This window comes from Aricia agestis, chromosome Z (genome assembly GCF_905147365.1).
Source record: "Aricia agestis chromosome Z, ilAriAges1.1, whole genome shotgun sequence".
NCBI lineage: Eukaryota > Metazoa > Arthropoda > Insecta > Lepidoptera > Lycaenidae > Aricia > Aricia agestis.
The window spans coordinates 19,269,235-19,290,303 of record NC_056428.1 but is presented as its reverse complement, the minus strand read 5'-3'; the positions used below and the strand labels follow the sequence as shown (position 1 = coordinate 19,290,303).

General features: G+C 34.0%; 1 protein-coding gene across 2 annotated transcripts in view; it reads right to left on the bottom strand.

Annotated features, from left to right (window-relative positions):
* Positions 1 to 11,074, bottom strand: part of LOC121739277 (UNC93-like protein) — an 86,036-nt gene extending 74,962 nt beyond the window's left edge. Inside the window, exon 1 of one of the 2 annotated variants that reach the window (XM_042131642.1) lies at positions 10,946 to 11,074. The gene's annotated coding sequence lies outside the window, so the exon portion shown is untranslated. The remainder of the gene's footprint in view (positions 1 to 10,945) is intronic. The other variant, XM_042131641.1, reaches the window with a different exon arrangement.
* Between the last annotated feature and the right edge of the window lie 9,995 nt (positions 11,075 to 21,069).

Here is a 21,069-nt window from a genome sequence, read left to right as displayed (position 1 = left end):
TAGTATTAATAAATATGCGTAAGTTCTGAGAACACCTATATTGAAATTTAACGTTCTTAAAGATATAGTTTTTGTTTCCAGAATTTCGTAATCGAGGTAATACGAGTAATATATTTACTATGATACTACAAAATACAAATATACAACGTGACATGTTAGTAGTTATTTTCCCGCAGCAGAACGATTTACCTACAGACTATAGTAGTACTATCGAATTACTTCAAAAATCTGTGATCGAATCATACAAGTTATGTTTTTTAAGTAAAAAACATTTTGTATGACGTACTATGGCAACTTCATGCCGATAGGCGCGAGCGGCTATGACCCGAACGAATTTTATTTATGATTTGAATAAAAAAAACTTCACAAATCTATTGCACTACTAAGAGAATCATTTTACTGCGGGAAAACAACCATTAAAATTTCACGTAGTATAATAATATTCTATACATATTATTATATAACAAAGTCGCTTTTTCCCTATGTCCCTTTGTTCCCTTTAATCTTTAAAACTACGCAACGGATTTTGATGATTCTTTCATTGTTAGATTGCACATTTATCGAGGAAGGCTATAGGCTATATTTTATCACGCTAAGATTAATAGGGGCGAAGAAATAGAGGAAAATGTGGCAAAAACGGGGAAAATTATTTGAAAGGGGTAACTAAAACACGTGAACGTGGGTGAACGCGCTAATCTCAGAAACTACTGGTCCGATTTGAAAAATTATTTCAGTGTTAGATAGCCCATTTATTGAGGAAGGCTATAGGCTATATTTTATCACGCTAAGACTAATAGGAGAATGTGGAAAAAACGGGGGAAATTATTTGAAAGGGCTTATCTCGCGAACTACTGGAGCAATTTTATGTTATTTGGCACAGATAAGAAGTAGACTACGTGAAGGATAAATAGTTGATCGATTTTAATCATTATTTCAGTGGCTATATATTTTATACCCGTGCGACGCCGGGGCCCGGTCGCTAGTTATTAATAATAATCCGTGAGCTTCGAAAAATGAGTACCTGATTAAGGCGTGAAAGAAATATCCTGTGACATGTCTAATAATTTCGCGCTCGTCTCAGAGTGTTGGGCTGCACTGACCGACGGCCGTCGCGTCGCCTGGCATTACGAAAAAAAGCGTCCATAGATATTATTATTATTAATTTATTATATCGCATGAAAATCTAATTTTAAATAATTTTTAATAAAAGTATTTATTTTACTTGTGATCTTATTAATTTCGTTTGCATTTAGTGGACACCGGATGGCCTTCAATGATAATTTTAAAATAAAAAATATTGTCTTGACACGTGTGAAATCCATAAAAAGTAAAAACATTACATATTTTTTACACTACAAGGAAATGTAAAGATTATGTTTTTATTTCCTTTTTTTCTTTTGTTAATATACTGGATATACTCAATATTATGTTAATTTTATATAATAAGTAAATCATGATTAAAAACAATAATACTAGGGGACTATTATTATTATTAATCCTTATATCAACTCGCTTATAAACATTAACCAAAACAGTAATATTGTGCTGGTTCAAACAAAATTCCGGTTCGGAATTTCATCCTTATCTTAATTATTCGTTAGAACAAATATATCTAATTAATGAAAATTGATAATACGAGTTAAATATTTAGGCACGGCCAGACTATCTAATATTTGAGATATTACCTTGGCTTAGGTAACATGACTATTTTTTTTTTGTCAGATCTGGATGTATATTCTGCAGAATTATACATAAAATAAAAAGTCGGCCAAGTGTGAGTAGGACGTAAAAAAATTGGGTAGTTTTATGAAGGCCCCAAATTAATGTAAAAATACTTTTAAACTATCGTTTAGTCTGTTTGCAAAAGCGGGATAATTTCGGCGTTGCGGGGGACACCGGGAGAGAAAAAGCTGACTGTCCTGTTATTTTAGGCCAATAATATGTAGATATATCAACTATGTAAGTGAAAAAAATGTTGAAAACAAGTAATAAAATTGTATAGTACCGTCAGGCGACACGTACAACGCGTTATCTAGTCGTTACAAGATAAAATTACGTTCAATACACGTATTTACTGGAAATTTCAACAATATGGAAAAACAAGTGTACCTACTCATCATCAATATCGAATCTTGCCTTGGCGTCAGTAACGAAAAACGACAGGATGTGTCACGTAGCTCAGACAAAAATAGAAATGTTGTAAAAAAGAACATATTACGTTATTGCACATAATATTAACGTGATATTTGCTTTCAAAAGAATAGCCTATTTTTTTCTGAAAGTTTGACTTGTTCGACAATGTCAGCTTTAAGTGAAAATACACTTTTTTAATTTTTAATTGCGTATATTATTTACATTTTCATAACCACACACTTTCAGATTTAACAATAACTACTGTCTGAGAGTAATAAGATTCTCAATTTTATCCCTACCTTTAAGGCCTACGATGAGGCTGTAGTATAAGTAAGTATGTAGTTATGTACCAAGTATAAGTAAGTGAATTACACTACAATAAAGGTAGTCTTAACCAAGTCGTCGAGTGTTTCATTTCACCTATCGGGGCCCATCCTCACAAGGCCAATTGAATCCGATTTGACTGATAGAATTGGCGATGAGGGTGGCCTCGTGCATAAAAGAGTGCTCAACCGAGTCCGTTCATTTCGGCCTGCGCTCAGTCCAACCGGATCGATCGGCCTCCTTGTATATGGGAGCCTTTACGATTCCGTAAAATTCTTCGTTTAAGTATCGTTATAAAGGTTACACGGTACACCACTAATTATTATTTAATTACCACATTATCTAACTGCTACTTGTCTGTCATAGCGTATGAGATATGACGCATTATTTCACATCGCAACCATAAAGTTAATATTCCTTGCCGAATAGAGAAACAAAGGCCTGAGCAAGCGAGATGTCTCTATCAGTAACACTACGTGGTAAAAAGAGACGTGTGATACATGACAGCAGCATTCTTTTTTTGACGTCCAGTCGGCACGTGCCGCACGTTGACAATTTAATCTCATAGAATTCATGTTCAATCATGCTTGTGTAAATGTATACGTACACATATTTTTCACACAGGTGAAAACCAATTTCGGTTACGTTTGACATCTCGAGATTGTTGCTCTATTCCGCTAGGTATATTAACTTTATGATCGCAACAAGACATGGCAACGCAGCGATGCATACCAGTGACTTTTGACATTTAAATCTAATAAATAATATATAAAATTCTCGTGTCACAATGTTAAATAGCGTACTCCTCCGAAACGGCTTTACTGATTTTAACCAAATTTTATATGCATATCCAGTGGGTCTGAGAATCGGCTACTACGGAGTAATGCTCGTCGAGACCCGTGCATCCGCCAGCTGTAGGAGACAGGAACATCGCAGTGTTTTAGTGGGTAGGGCCGCGGCACTCACTATCTTTGCCGCGGCGAGCCCCACATATCCGCAGCGGGAGTACCTATCCCCTGCGTCGAATGCACACATTTATAATGATAAGTTCATTTGTTGAATAATAACAGTAAATTATTACAACTCGAGACTGACAGCGACCATTGTTTGTGCGACGGTATAGCGATGGACGTTGCCATGGTAACATACTTATTTAGTCACTTCAATAAAATAATACGGGCGACATACTTTATATGGCAAAGAAACGTTTTCCGGGACAGCGGTTTTATATTTTATATGCATCTGCATCGCCTTAAGAGGGCGACTAACCCCAAAAATCAAACATCGTTCTTCTCTCTTCACACTCCCGCCCGTCTTTCATATGCCAGGTGAAAAAGAACGACGCGGATTCATCGCCAAATTAGTTTTTTCTCAATAACTCGATAAATATACAACATTTAAAAAATCCGCTAGGTCGATCTCTCAATGATAGAATTTTATACAATGTGTTAAAATATTAACTTAGTTCAATGCACGGTTGTGGCAATAAATGAAAAATTCGTGAAAATTAGATGCATCTTTGTGAATTTTTTTCTATCGAGAAAATTTTAAGTTATCGTGTTTTTGCTCAGCTCGAATTCTCGGAAATATAATGTAGTATCTAATTTTAGAAAATGAAACAAACCGGGGCTTATTTTCAAGTATAAAAATGAATTATAAAATCGACACTTTAGGGTTAGTCGCCCCCTTAAGTCTTGTTAGTAAACACCAAACAAAACAATAAACAAATCATGTAAAATGAAAACAATGTTATAGGTGGGGAAAGTAGATAATGCGGTCGTTAATTTATTGCAAACTTTAATTGAATAAGGTAAACTATGATATTCTTTTATAAAAAAAACGTCATTGGAAGTAAATATAAAACGCCAATAATTGTCGATCATTGCCGATTGCAAGACATATTTAGCTGGGTACATAATATAATTACACTGGTTATACACTAAAATTAACAATAAAGCCCAGGGAATCGCATGCACCATAATAATGATCGTAGTCATCGTCAAATCCCTTAACTTTTTGGTTCACTTCGTTGACAAAATTATGGAATGTATGTTGTCTTAGTACCCTGGTTTGCTACGATCCAGGAAGCCAGAAGTAATTGGCTGGGACAGCGTTTGGTATAACTGTGCCCTGAAAGTAATTATGGTATCTCGTATCCTAGAAGCATATCGTCACTGAAGCTTTTAAGTTATTTCTTGCATTCAGCCGAACACAAGCATAATTTGACGCATTTTCGTGAGGTATTTACTGCTGGGTCATTCGTGCTGAAGCCCTCAGGTTATTCCTCGACGCGTGTTTATCTTGCGACAGATCGTGCGCGCGTGTCGAATTTCGTTCGCACGTCCTTGTTCCCAAATCGTCGGACCTACTTCGTCTGGCGATCCTTTGTAGAAGATATGAGGAAAAAGCCAAGAAACCAATTGGACTAAACTCTACATCACCGCAGAATATACAATTTCAAGCTGGCCGACTATCGTACAACTAAATATCACACTTTAATTGGACAACTTTTTAATTGTGGGTAATCGGAAAGGAATTGCGGTTTTTTAATGATTGGTGTCCAATTATTTAGTTGTAGTACAATTTAGTTGGAAAACTGTGCGAGCTCTCATAAGTCGCTACAGCTATTAGTATACTATGCAATTTAGCTGGCCATCTTGAAATTGTAAGTCTGCGGTCGCTCTTAGGCTATAAATAAGCCTAAAGGCCTAAATCTGAGAAACCCCTACTAAACGTTTAGGCCATTTATCAAACGATGAATGCAAGCAACGGTTTATTGTGTTTAGCTTTCGGATAATTTAATACTTAAGTCTGTTTCATTCACAACATAGTACCTACTTTTGCATGATATACCCGTTTTTTTTCTTTTGAGTCGGAAGGCTTATTAAAAAATGCTTTTATCCTTGAGTATCATTCATGATTTGGACACTGTTGCAAAAAAAACACATTTCTACTACACTTTTAGTCTTTAGCTTCGTAGGCTTTATACCTAAAGACAGCTTAAAAGAGTAAAAACCTAGTAGATAATTTAGTCATCGTTGTAAACCAGCATTTAGCGAAAAAAGTATTGTTTCCTTAAAAGGTCATTCGTGTGTAAAGGAAAGGATGTTTACGATGTGAACGCACATCCTAAAACAAAAATTCAGAACAGGTTTCTCTCGTGTGCAATATTTCGTGATGTCTCTGCATGATACAAGATAATAATTGTATCATTTAAATGCATAAGGTAAATTTTGCATCTCGCTTTTTAACCGAAGAAAGCTCTCGATTTGACAGGAAATTTTTGGTGTTTTGTGATAATTCTACCGATGAATCGATGTTGATAATAACTTTTGTGTTAATCGGTGGTATACTAGCATCAAGCATGGAAGGTAGACCTGGGTGAATTATCGAGAGTCCCACCAATACTTAATGCTCATTGCTGTAAACTTTTGGGTTTATCTAGGTGATGAAAAGCTGTATAGCCTTCCGGTGTTAAAACCTTTGATGCTATCACAAAAATATAAGATTATTATTCGTAAATCGTAAAGTACGCTGCACCGAAGCACCGTGCGAAAATGCCCTTTACTATAAATCATTCTGTAGATCGTTTTGTAACTTCTAACTAAGCTGGCCAAGTTCTAATTCAGAATTTAAATGTGGCAAAGCCGTGGCAATGCTTCTCATGAAGATTTATCACCATTCAGTAGTTGCTCTGAATTCATTACATGCATGCGATTAAAGATAGATCCAGTTTACCACTTTTCACAATAATCTGATTCGCATATTTTCGCGCATGATTACCACAAATTATTTTTCCGTAAGCGCGTAAGTTAAATCAGTCGACAATGTATTTGGAAAAAAATTGACACAAGTTTACGCGAAGACCTGCCGGTTGGCAGCGGGCGACATGAAGCAAACGCAGACGACGTGTCGCACCGACACTACTGGTTTCCATGTATTTCTATGAAATATCAAATACCCTCCGCAGCTAGCGACACGAAGCTAGCGTGTCGCTAGCTTCGTGTCGCTAGCTGCGTGTCGCTAGCTGCGTGTCGCTAGCTAGTGCGAAAATATGCGATTCAGATTATTGTGAAAAGTGGTAAACTGGATCTATCTTCAATCTATGAATGGTGATAAATCTTCATGAGAAGCATTGCCACGGCTTTGCCACATTTAAATTCTGAATAAGAACTTGGCCAGCTTAGTTAGAAGTTACAAAACGATCTACAGAATGATTTATAGTAAAGGGCATTTTCGCACGGTGCTTCGGTGCAGCGTGCTTTACGATTTACGAATAATAATCTTATATTTTTGTTCATAGAAATACATAGACACCAGTAGTGTCACGACTCACGACGACACGTAGTCTGCTGCAACTTCATGTAGCCGGCTTCCAACTAGTACCTTTTGTATCAATATTGACCAAAATGGCAGCTTTTGAAAATGAGTGTTTTTAATAAATTAAGTAAAAAAGATTAAGTTCTATGCATATAAACGCGCAGGCAACATCTACTTCTATTTAATTGCATCCCTTGAAAATTGCGATTACCAAATAGTTAATTATGGTCCGCTATAATCGCTTATATACAAGGAGACAATTAGGTTCCATTTGCGATCCTATTGTATATAAAATTATATGTTGCAACTTGCAACTCATGTTAGATATTGTAATGGAAGAAACTTAAAAATAACTAAACGTAATATATAACGTATTAATCCGAAGGGGCTCCATAACAAAAGGTTGGGACTTGGGAAACTCTGCCGTCGATCATTTTTAGGCTTCCGTACCCAAAGGGTAAAAACGAGACCCTATTACTAAGAACTACACTAAGACTATCTGTCCATCTGTCCGTCTTTCCGTCTGTCTGTATGTGTGTCTCCAGGCTGTAACGCAAGAACCGCTATAATAGCTAGACTTCTGAAATTTTCACAGATGTGTGATTTCACAGTGTATATATCTGTTGCCGCTATAACAACAAATGCTACATACAAAATAAATTAAATATTTAAGGACCATACAACAAACGTGATTTTTTTGCTATTTTTTGCTCGATATCAATAACGGCAACACATATGAACTTGAAATATTCACGAAATACTTCAAGTTCAATTGTATTTGTACTTTAATAATTAATAAATAAAAATTAAGGGGGCTACCATACAAAAAACACAATTTTCAGCCTATTTTTGCTCTATTGTGGTACGGAACCCGTCGTGCGCGAATCCAACTCGCACTTGGCCGATTTTTATATTATTTTCAGGATGCACAGACACTTTAATGCAGTATCTCGTCGCAACCGTGTTTGAGTTGAGCGAGTTTTATTTCTAGAACTTCTAAATTAAATTAACTATTTTAGTATGCGTCTATCAGTCTGTATAAATTTTTTAAATATCTGCGATAACCACGATGGAGGTGTTAAACCTCCATCGTGGGTATCGCAGACACAATTGTTTGTTTTTAGGTGTACCTAAACATACGAGTATGCCACGTACTGTAAGTATTTCTATTAATTTTTTTTGTTTTTTTTTTTTACGAAAGCAATTTTTCCTATGAACGGAAATTTGGAATAGTTTGTTATTTATTAAGGTAAACTATTTGTGTTATTGCTTACTTGATAATTATAATTGATAGAAGCTATTAATTTTAAAATGTATAAGTTGCAAAATTGTATCGCAATCCAAAAATGACCCTGTGTCTTAAAAATATTCCATAAATGGAAGGATGTTTTATTGAATAAGGAAATCATTCATTTAAGATTATGGAACTAACTCAGTTAATTAAGTTATGTAAACTTCCTACGCAAAAACTAAATTCTTCCTCTTGCAAAGATGCCTCTAAGTATCCTAAACTTACAAAATAAAAATATTAATATATCAAATTGTTAATTAACCCATCAATTCCCAAGCGGCAGCCGGCTGCCTCATAAGTCATAACACTTGAAAACTTGTCTGCGATACCCACGATGGAGGTGCTACGATTTAGGTTATATTATTATTGAAAAAACAAAAATACGAGACTGCCAAAACGTATAGGGCTTTCAGTACTTTCTTAATCAGGACCGAATGCCTAATAATAAGCAGGCTTTATATCGAACCAAATATACAGGCATACAAACATGTAAACACCCAAAAACCTTACTCAACTTTACAACTTACACGAATAACTCAATAACTAACCTTTAAAATTTAATGACCATAATCAAGCCTAGCTCTTCAATGGTTAATGGTTATACAATGTTCCTCGCCAGCCTGTTTGTTGATGGCTAAACCGCCTCGAACCGCCTCTAACCAGCTCAATCTGGTTATTGCCACCGTCGAACTAGTTACGGCCAGCTCAAACCGACAATCACTATAATTCATTGTCGATATTTTCATATTTATGAATGATTTGCAGAAACTATTTAGTTTATTTCATCTGACGACATTCGTTTCAGTGTGTTTTCTACGCCCGCCAACGTATCGATTCGAAATGCGCCTACGCAGTTTTCAAGACTTTGACATTTGGAGTGTTTACATAGCTACGTAGACCTGTCTCTAGTTATATAGTTATACGGTCGATAAGAATCCATACTAATATTAAAAATGGGATAGTGTGTTTGTATTTCTGTTACCTCTTTACGCATAAAGTACACTAGCTGTTTGACCGAGCTTTGCTCGGTATTCGATAAAACACGAATAAAATGACATTTTCTAAAAATCCTAGCTAGATCGATTTATCGCCTCCGAAACCCCCTATATACTAAATTTCATGAAAATCGTTGGAGCTGATTCCGAGATTCCAATTATATACAAGAATTGCTCGTTTAAAGATATAAGATAAGGAGTTATTAGGCCGTAAAAATGTATGAAATATTTTATTTAGTAAAAGAAATCGACAGTCTTTCAAGTTATACAAAGGCGCAGCAGCGATGATAAAGTGAACTCTGAACATAATTAAAAATCAACGTGTTCACTTTGCGCAAATACAACTATTTGTTTAACCCACATTGTGACGTCCTATGAAAGTAGTCAATGTTAAAGACAATAAAGTTTATGAATGTTGAATGTTTGTACTTTGCGCTCTTTTGTTCAATAAAAAAACATAAAACTTCCGAGTTACCAAACGCTTTCTAATGATTTAAGCTGTCCTAGTAAAACTTAAGGTAATTTCTTTAGTCTATCCCCAATAGCAAATTATTTACTTATTTATTCATTTATTTAACTTGTGGTTTAACTTGTCTTATTTTTTTCGTTGTGAAGGTCTCAGTCCGAACTTCTACAACGTTCAATTCGACGACGTATCTTTCAAAACAATTTGATAACTTGCAAACAAGTTTTATTTCCCTGTTCGAATTGTTTCAAAACCCATTCAATTCTAATGTATTTTTTTCCTAGGGACCATTAAGTCGTTGAGATCACTTGTCATTACCTGACACATTGTTCTTTGATTCGATCGATTAAACTAGGCAATCGTCTGCGAACACAATGACATTTTATGATCTTAGTGTTCGAGAGTTATATCCTCCATGTTATTATTGTAACACGTTTTCAGTCGATGGTTCCATTTCTGTTTTCTAATTTGATCCTTTATTGATATTGCGAGCCGGTTTTGTGAGCTGTAAGAGCCGTTTTCTAAATGTGATAAATCGCTTGCGGTTTCTCCGTCGTACTTATTTTTGTCTCATTGGAAACGTAATTTAGAGTTTAGACAATATTCTTATCACTCTTTCGACTTCATTTCGGTGGTTGTCGTCTTTCACACGTCCATCGTATTTTTACGAGGTTTAAAACTCGTTTAAAGCAATGCCACGTGTGATTGTTTCTAAATATAATTACAAGATTACGAGCGGTAATTGAAAGTGATTTTGCGACATTGTACAATTTTGAAACATCGTCGTTCTAAGTGAACTTGAATATTAGCAATTCTCTTCGAACTGTCCTTTGCTTTGGCCCGCTTTGCTCCCCTAAATTGTAGCTATAAAACTCGTTAAACAATTGAACAATAACACTAACAAGTTAATGAGAATTCTTAGGATAATTTAATAGGTTATTAATAATTAATAATAAAAGTAAATGAGATATTAAATCAGTGCGATGTTGAAATTGTGGAACTATCAACGTTCAAACAGAGTGGGAGCACGTAGCTCCGATACCCGCGGCTCCAACTAGGAAATTGTTGTTGTTGCTTTAAGAAATATTATTGATAAGCTATTGCCGACGGCTAGGCTGTCGTATTTCATTGTTTCCTAAAAACTTTACGCCAATCGATTACCAAAGATTTTGTCCAAGAAAGCGCGAAGAAGCCAAAAAAACGATTAAAAAAAATGCTCAGGTATTCTGTAACATGTTTACGGTCGATAATGTTATTTCGGTATACAACAGATGCGAGCGAACAAAAGAATCAAACACAAGACTAATCGGCGTTCACAGTGACAATATAGCACCACAAAATTTTCAAAACTACCTTCCAAAAAAACACAAAAACAAAAAAAAAAGAATCAGTAAAATTCGCATCGCGCAAACTTACCCTTAGAGTTGTACTCGATGTATGAATCCGGATTAGCATAAACGTTCACTGGACACTTCACTACGCGTGTGCTCGCGATGGCTGCTTGTCGTAACTGAAGGACGCGCGGCGCGGGGGCACCTTATGAACTCTTGCGTAGCCTCGCTGTAACCCGCGGAAAAGCCTGCGCCCGCGCGCCGAGCTTTATCTACTCCGGAGTTTCGGACTTTTCGGGAATTTCGGAATTTTATTGGTTTGGGTATTTATTTTTATTATGTTAGAGATTATTTGGGGCTTGGTTTTTTTTATATTATTGTTGTTGGGTCTTTTGTTACTTTTTAAGTACCGATGAAGTTGATGGACATACGATTGCGATCTTTCTGACTAATTAATTTTACTATTTTATTCTCCCTGGAAGCGGTTAGAAGGTTGTTATATTTTAAAGTTAAAATCACCAAAATTTCCAGGCAGTAACATAAACTAAATAAAAGAATAAATAAAAATAGTAATTTCTTCACATAACAGCGTTAATTACATAATTAAAATGTTATCACTGAAGCTGAGTGTAAAATATTTTACAGCATCGTTTAAGATAAGGCGTATTTAATTAAGTAAAAGATAATTAAAAAATTATAATATAATATGAGAATGTGAAAAAATAATTTAAATATATTATGAATTATTGTGACCGCTATACTAGCCCATTGACATTAAGTTTGCCGTTAGCCATCAGTTTAAAAATTTAATTTATATTATTATTTAAATATTATATATTATATTGGTGTCAAAGGATATATTTAAAAAGTTTCCGTTTTTTAAGCTTTTCTAGAGTCCATACTCTAGAAAAGTTGGAGGCGGACAGATCTCCAATTTATTTCTCTTTATATAAATTGAAAATAAAATAAACATGACAAAAATAAGGGATAAGAAGAAGTAAGAAAGAAATGAAGCAGACTGATTATTACTTACCACAGAAACCTCTTTTTTATATATTAATATACTTAATAGATATTATTAAGTATATTTTGTGGATTAAAATAAAATAAAATAAAACCTGATAAAATATAATGAAAATATTTGAGTTTAGCCATCCCACTGCTGGGCAAATACCATCAACATGGATCACCAGGAACATTTAATGATATCAGTCATCCTGTTATATCCGGATCAAACTGGCGGGTCAAATCGTAAGCCATACCATAAGATGCCAATTAAAATAAGAGAACACCTAATTCTCAGTTTCCTGGAAGTATGGATTTTTCTTTGATGACGTCACCGCACTCAACACAAGTACAGATTAATTGAGAACACTTAAGCGATCGTGCATCTTGCAGAACTAAAGGCATTTTTAATTTACACTCGCGATTCAACTATCTGAGAAAAAGAACCGCCTCTAAACTCGAAAGGAGATTTGTTCCTATTTCTATTTGTTTCATATGAAATTATTAATGCTTTGCATGTTTTAATAAAAATCATAAGTACTGAAAAGTTGGCATAAGTTGACATGGCTAAAAAATTAAGGAAAATGCAAAAAAAGACTCTTAATCATGAAATCATATTAATTTTGCAATTAAAATATTTAAACAAAAAAAAAACAATGTACATTTAAATACATTTAAAAGTATTTACTAATAATATAGTAATGAATAGTAGAATGAATATTAGAATATTTTCATAAGATTACCTACTCATCCAACTCATTCAAAAATTCATTAATCTGAGAAAATTTGTTTTTAATTTTAAAATGTTAACGGAATCAAAATATTCTATCAACGGATTCCGTTATTAATTAAATAAATTAGCAAAATTCTTGAAACTTTTGGAGCGCTGATTGTTAAGATATTTCGAATCAACGAACCCTGTGTTGCCTACAGCGTGACCCGGAAAATTCGAAAATCCAATTTTTTGTTGATTATGTAACATACTCGTATTGTAATAATCTTTATAAATAAAAATGAATTATAAAATTTGTTATTTCGCTAAAACTTGAGAACGTCTGAACTCTGAACTAATTTTGCCAATTTTAGTCTTGAATTAAGTAAAATGAGTTGAGTGGATACGACGATCATCCATAGTCTTATATATAAAAATGGATTTTCAAATGTGTTAGTCGCGCTAAAACTCGAAAACGGCTGAACGGATTGGGCTGATTTTAGTCTTAAAATATTCGTAGAAGTCCAGGGAAGGTTTTAAAGTGACACAAAGTTCACCGGGACAGCTAGTAATAAATAATAATAATACTTATCATAAATGCGAAAGTGTGTGTGTCTGTTTTGCTGTCTGTCTGTCTGCTACCTCTTCACGCCTAAGCCGCTGAACCGGTTTTGCCGAATCTCATATCTTTAAACGAGCAATTCTTGTATATATATTATATATAATTGGAATCTCGGAATCGGCTCCAACGAATTTCATGAAATTTAGTATACAGGGGGTTTTGGGGGCGATAAATCGATCTAGCTAGGAATCATTTTTAGAAAATGTCATTTTATTAACCCCCGACAAAAAAGAGGGATGTTATAAGTTTGACGTGTCTGTCTGTCTGTCTGTCTGTCTGTCTGTTTGTCTGTGTGTGTATCTGTCCGTGGCATCGTAGCATCCAAACGGGTGGACCGATTTTGATCTAGTTTTTTTTGTTTGAAAGCTGACATGATCGAGAGTGTTCTTAGCTATAATTCATTTATACGTGGGAGAGCCATGCTTCGGCACGAATGGGCCGGCTCGACCGGATAAATACCACGTTCTCACAGAAAACCGGCGTGAAACAGCGCTTGCGCTGTGTTTCGCCGAGTGAGTGAGATTACCGGAGGCCCAATCCCCTAACCCCTACCCTATTCCCTTTCCTACCCTCAACGATTCCCTTCCCTTCCCTTCCCTACCCTCCCCTATTACCCTATTCCCTCTTAAAAGGCCGGCAACGCACTTGCAGCTCTTCTGATGCTGCGAGTGTCCATGGGCGACGGAAGTTGCTTTCCATCAGGTGACCCGTTTGCTCGTTTGCCCCCTTATTTCATAAAAAAAAATAAAAAAAAAATCATCATCAGCCTGCTCAGTGCTGGACAATCAGGGTTTATCTGGTTCATGAAAGGCCGTTAGCAACTTATAGTCGTTTGATGGGTTTTATATTTCATTCTAGTTCCGTGACATTTGTGAATATACAATATACGTATACTCATAATAATGGAAAGTTGACCTGGTGCTGCAGCATCACCTGGTAATCAATAGGATATCCTATTCCTCGCCAACTTAGAGCAGAGGTTTCGTGTTTGGGCTCATTTTAATTGCGACAACCAGTAAGAAGTAGATAAAGTATAAACAGTAAGTATTTACATGCTGCTGCTGCAGCATCACCTGGATTCTATAGGAACCGAGCTTCGTATGAACCCAAAGTGGAGGTTTCATGTTTGGGCTCATATTAACGGCCTCATCGAAAAGGACATTGATACATGGTAATCATGAGAATATGATTCTGTTGATAGGAATTATTCTGCACTATAACCAACACAAGTTTAAAAAGTATGAAATAAAATTAAATTAAGAAATTTAAAAAAACCCCCGCCAAAAGCTACTTTAAAAAGTAATGAAATAATATTTACTGCCTTTAAGTTCAAATAATTCCTAACTTGTGTAAAGTAATATTTTAGTCCATAATTATTGTTGTCAAGGTGTGTCGGGGGACCGCTAATGTAGATGTTTGATTTCATATAACAAGTTTAAGGATCAATTCACAGCGATCTGAATCGAGATAGGTAACCAGCGACTTGGCGGTTGTAGGTTGTAGTTTACTTGGCGGTCCCCCGACACACCGTGACAACAATTATGGACTAAAATATTACTTGACACAAGTTAGGAATTATTTGAACTTAAAGGCAGTAAATATTATTTCATTACTTTTTAAAGTTGTTTTTGGCGGGGGTTTTTTTAAATTTCTTATTATTCGTAGCATCAAACACTATAATCTGGGGGCACGGTAGTGCCCCAGCCAAGCTTTTTAGCAAAGGCACGGCCGTACCATACTTTTCTCGAAGCGGTTCGCGGCTATTTCACACTCCCTTTATCTTCGATGGTAACAAAGCTAGGAATTTAGAATTACGGTCACTAGTAGATAGTATTAAAACTCGCTTAACCTCCAAATAACATGAAATTTCGATAAATAGTTTAATATTACGGATGGTCAAAGAGTTAGTACATTTTGTCACTCACTGACTGACAGATCATCAAAATTCTAAGGCACTTCTAGCAGACTTAGAACCTTGAAATTTGGTACCCGGATAGGTCTTTATTCACAATGAAAGGAAAAAATATGAAAACGGCCAAGTGCGAGTCGGACTGGCGTACATAGATGTAATTGATTGTACCGTTGGTTCTTGGTGGAAATGCATGTTGAACACTAATCCATACTAATATTATAAATGCGAAAGTATCTCTGTCTGTCTGTCTGTCTGTCTGTCTCGCTTTCATGCCAAAACTACTGAACCGATTGCAATGAAATTTTGTACACAGTTATTCTAGAGTCTGAGAAAGGACATAGGCTACATTTTGATGTGGGAAAATATCTTATTTCCATGAAAATATCGATGAAAATTAATTCGCATTGCGCGTGGGCAGCGCTCATCCCGGGGGTCCTGGGTTCGAGTCCCGCAGGCGGAACAAAAAGTTTTCAATGTTCCTGGGTCTTGGATGTGTATTAAAATAATATTTCAAAAATCTTAAATGTATTAATTTATGTATAATATTATAAATAATCCAGAAATATATCGATGCAATGAACATTTTAGTTCTAATACGATTCAACAGATGGCGTTTTATTTTTTACTTTATTGTAACATAGAACTAATCATACTTATTAGTTAGTATGTTTTTGTTTACAGTTTTTAATACGTTAGAATATTATATTTAATAATATAATCACTTGGTATAATAATAATCAATCTATCTTATCTTATAGAACTCCTACTGCATTTCTAATATATGTGACAAGCTGACAACAGAAGGCGCTCTAAAATAAAGGAGTTCGAGTGTACCGTGTTAGCCTATATTCCATCCAGAAAATATATCAATGCAATCAACATTTTAATTCTAATATATGAAAACAGATGGCGTTTTATTTTTTACTTTATTATTGTAACAGAACTAATCATACCTACTTTACTATGTAATATTGTTTTTATTCATAACTAGCTGTTGCCCGCGACTTCGTCCGCGTGGACTTTAGTTTATAGCGCGCGGTGTCAACAAAATTTGTGTCAAATTTAAAAACTTTTTAAAACCCTGGTAAGTGGTACCCCTCTTAGGGCCGCGCTACACCGGAATGGCAGCGCTGAAAGTGCTCGCCTCGCCGCTGCCATTCCGGTGTAGCGCGGCCCTTAATTAATCAAAATACCCAAAAACAGCTGTGCAGTGTGCACATAATCTATACTAATATTATAAATGCGAAAGTATCTCTGTCTGTCTGTCTGTCTGTCAGTCTCGCTTTCACGCCAAACGCCAAAACTACCGAACCGATTGTAATGAAATTTTGTATACAGATAGTCTAAAGCCTGAGAAAGGACATAGGCTACTTTTTTACTGGAAAAAAGGGTTGTGAGGGGGTGAAAATGCGTAAATTTGTTCAAATTAAGTTATTTCCAACAATCATAATAGATAGCGCCGTGCGTCTTCTACATCGCGCTGACGCTTGCTCAAAAGTCTTCCTATAAGACGTGGTATCATCTTACATTAAGTTTCGATTTTTTTCGATTGTTATATCTATTCTACGGTATTAAATAACTCAGTACTTTATCTGTGCACTGACGTAACCTTAAATCTATCAATGACAAATAGTTTATGGGTAAAGTTGTGTAATTGGAGGGCTAAATAAGCTTTAAAATTTGGCATAAAATATAAAGTTTAATATAAAAAAATTAAATACTTATTGTGTGCACACTGCACAGCTGTATTGATTTAAGGGGTACCAGGGTTTTTTTATAAAAGCTTTTGACACCAATTTTGTTGACATCGCGCGCTATAAACTGAAGTCCACGCGGACGAAGTCGCGGGCAACAGCTAGTAAAACAATATTTGCGTGCACTTTTTCCACTATATTAAGAAATTATTAACAAATTACACGACCGGTTTCGAAATTAATCATCTTCAGGTGTACTTAGTGCAGGTAGTTTTACAAAATTAATATAATCAAAACAAATATTGGGGATGTCAGCATCATGAAATTTTATACCATTTGGTAGAATTTCTCTACCGAATACGACTTTTTTCTACTAATGTTAAAATTAATATTTAGTTGGTTTTAGCTCTTTTATATTGATAAATTAATAACGTTATGTCATATATACAGATGCCATTGTTAAATTTTAAAATTTCAATTACAATATGTCACAAAATTACTATCAAATTATTAAAATATGTCAAAAAATTAATATACACACTGTCAAACTAACTTAATATCTACCTATACAATTGTCAATTAGATCACCAATAATTTAATTTATTTGTCCATAATATTAAAAATTATAAAAATATTAATATCTATAATAAAGTCAAATAAATTAAACTAAATTAAATAATGTCAATAAATATAATAAATTATCCATGAGATATATATAATTTATAAATATCAGGTCAATAAATTAAATTAGAGGTGAATTGTAAATTAAAGAATAATGTATAAATAATAATACTCTAAATGTCTTGTAATAATATTGAATTAGATAGGCAAGTCTGGTCGTTCAACAAGTTCCCCCATTTTTTGTGTCTGTTGACTTCAAGTGCTTCTAATGCGTCCATTTTCTTACTTTTGGGCAAAACATGTAGGTATTTGATGTTCTTGTCAGGTTCAAAATTATTTAAATGCTCAGCAAACGTCGATCTTTCTGTTTTTCTTTTCCAAGCTGTAATATGTTCTTTAATCCGTGTTTTAAATTTCATAAAAAATGGCGTACATAGGGTTCAGTACCGTAAATTTGTATGGGAGCCCTTCTTAAATAATAAGTTTATTTTATTTTTATTATTAATTATTAAAGTTTTATAATAATTAAATTAGTAAAGTACAATTGAGTTTTTTCTGAAATTTTCCAAAACCTTACTGTTACCATTAAGTATATAAAGCAAAAAAGGGGTGTTTGTTGTATGTTGTATTAATAATTTATTTTATTTTAATTGGACTTTTAGCTTTTATAACGACATCAGAAATACATAATAGCACATAACACATGTTTTGTTTCTTTTAGAATATTTTTTTTTTATGTTGATACAAAAATGGATAAAAGTATTAAAAATTTTAGGGGTCCCCATATGGGGACAACTAAAACAAAAAAAAAACATCTAACTTCATAGATAGGTCTTCAAAAATCATATTGAGGTTTCTAATATCATTTTTTTCTAACCTGAATAGTTTGCGAGAGAGACTCTTCTAAAGTGGTAAAATGTGTGTCCCCCCCCCCCCCCTAACTTCTAAAGTAATAACTTCATGATAATTTAAAAAAAATATATGATGTACATTACTATAAAAACTGCCAACGAAAATTGGTTTGAACGAAATCTATCAAGTAGTTTTTTTATACATCATAAATGGTAAACCTTCATTAAATCTACTGAAACATAAAAATAAATCAAAACCCTTTTAATTTCATAAAAATAAATCTTATTGCTGCTGCGGAACCCTTCATGGGCGAGCCCAACTCGCACTTGGCTGTTTTTTTTTTGTTATTCTTCTGTGTATTTTATAATGGTGGTGTTTTTGTTACGATAAATTGAAGAAATGATTCTTATTCTTATTCTTCTTATAATTTGTGAAAATTGCTATTGCGGTTCTTGAGATCCAGCCTGGTGACATACGGATGGACGACGGATAGGCAGCGAAGTCTTATTAATAATAGGGTCCCATTTTCATCCTTTGGTCAGGAAAACCTAAAAACTGAAAAATAATATTGTAATACTTTATTAACTAAAAGAAAAGATTTTTATGTTTGTAACATTTGCAAGAACAGTATGAGTTTTGACTGCATAATTTTGTTTTACGTACAAAAGGCTACTATAAAATGTAATCAGTACTGCGATAACACTCCTTACTCGCTCGATATATGGGAGTTTTAAGTTATCAGTCACGAAAGAAGGTGTGCTCCTTTCCTGCGAGGAACATCGAGACGCTTACATCAGTGCTGCTGAACGGTTATGCTAAAAATGACCACCTTCAAGTATTAAAGCTTAATAGTCAATTATAATATTATGTGAATATAATTATCGACACAGAACTCAGAGACCGTACGTTACGTTTTCCACCTATAGAACTTACGAAGCCTCAAAAAAAATCTAAAGGAGATAGAGAATGGGTGCTAAGCTAATTATAGAAAAGTTATAACGTGACCTGAAATGAAAAGAAAAAAAACCTTCAAAAAAGAAATGAAATCCTATCAAAACATGAAATATAAAAGGAGCCAAGCAAAATAATGCATAGCTATTAAATACTTCTGTCGTAAAAAGTTTTCAGATCACATTCAAGCCAACCCTTCAACTTATTTTGTAATTTAAATCAACATTCAGTAAATATATCAATATATTTCTTTACTTTATAATTATTATAGTAGCTTGATAAATTTACTGAATGTTGATTTAAATTACAAAATAAGTTGAAGGGTTGGCTTGAATGTGATCTGAAAACTTTTTACGACAGAAGTATTTAATAGCTATGCATTATTTTGCTTGGCTCCTTTTACATTTCATGTTTGGTGGGGTTATAATATTAACAAATCCAGTAATATTTTCAGTAACAAATCAGTTGGAAGTCATTAAAACAATAGTGATCTGGTTAAAAGTAAAATGTCATTAACAACAATACAACATCATCTGGTTATGGAAACGTACTGCAAAGATGAGTAATGCTGAAACTAACACAAAACACTTACTCACTGGTTATTTTTTATAGCAATTGCAATGGACACTACATGGATAATTATTTAGTGCTTACTGAAATGCACTAGATTTGTTAAGTTTTGCTGCAGGTGTCTAGTGATGAGCAAAATTGGTCTTGGTCTTGGTCTTGCAAAAAATGCAAGACCAAGACCGACTATGCAAGAATATTGCTCCTGCTAAAAATTTTACTTAGTCGCAGTGACTATAATATGAGATAAAAATTAAAATATTTATAACAATAAATCTATTTAACATGAATTTCAAGTTCTTGTGATACAGCCTGGAAACAGGCAGACGAACAGGCAGCGATGTTTAAGTATATTGGGTCCCGTTTTTACCCTTTGATTATGTAACCATGCATTTAAACAAAAAAATTGGGATAATACGTGGCGGCCGAAAAGAAAGATCTTCCAACCGAGAGAGAATCCAAAAATCCGGATTTTTTTAAATAAAATAAATAGGCCAAGTGCGAGTTTCGCGGTTTTCAACACTTAGGTAACTGCAAGCATTTACCACAATTTCGCTTACAGTAATATAATGTGTAATCTTATCTTATATCTTTAAACGAGCAATTCTTGTATATATATAAATATATAAGTATATATATATATATATATATATATATATATATATATATATATATATATATATATATATATATATATATATATATATATATATATATATATATATATATATATATATAAATATATAATTGGAATCTCAGAATCGGCTCCAACGATTTTCATGAAATTTAGTATATTATTATATCTTTAAACGAGCAATTCTTGTATAATATATATAAATATATAATTGGAATCTCGGAATCGGCTCCAACGATTTTCATGAAATTTAGTATATAGCGGGTTTCGGGGGCAATAAATCGATCTAGCTAGGAATCATTTTTGGAAAATGTCATTTTATTCGTGTTTTATCGAATACCGAGCAAAGCTCGGTCAAATAGCTAGTATATTATATAATGCGTAGATAACCACTACTTTCGTAGTGGTTATCTACGCATAAAGCTCTATCTACACTGTAGATAACTAAAAAGAGTAAAATCATTATTTTTAACAAAAAATTGAACCCGACTTCCAAAATAAAAACAATATTCTTAAAATAATCTAAAAAGTATGAAATAATTCTTATTCTTCATTAGTGCCTTTTTCAAAATTCGACTAAACATAGTCAATTTTCATTCTTTTGAAGTCGGTACCGGCTAAGTTCTATGTCAAGTATGA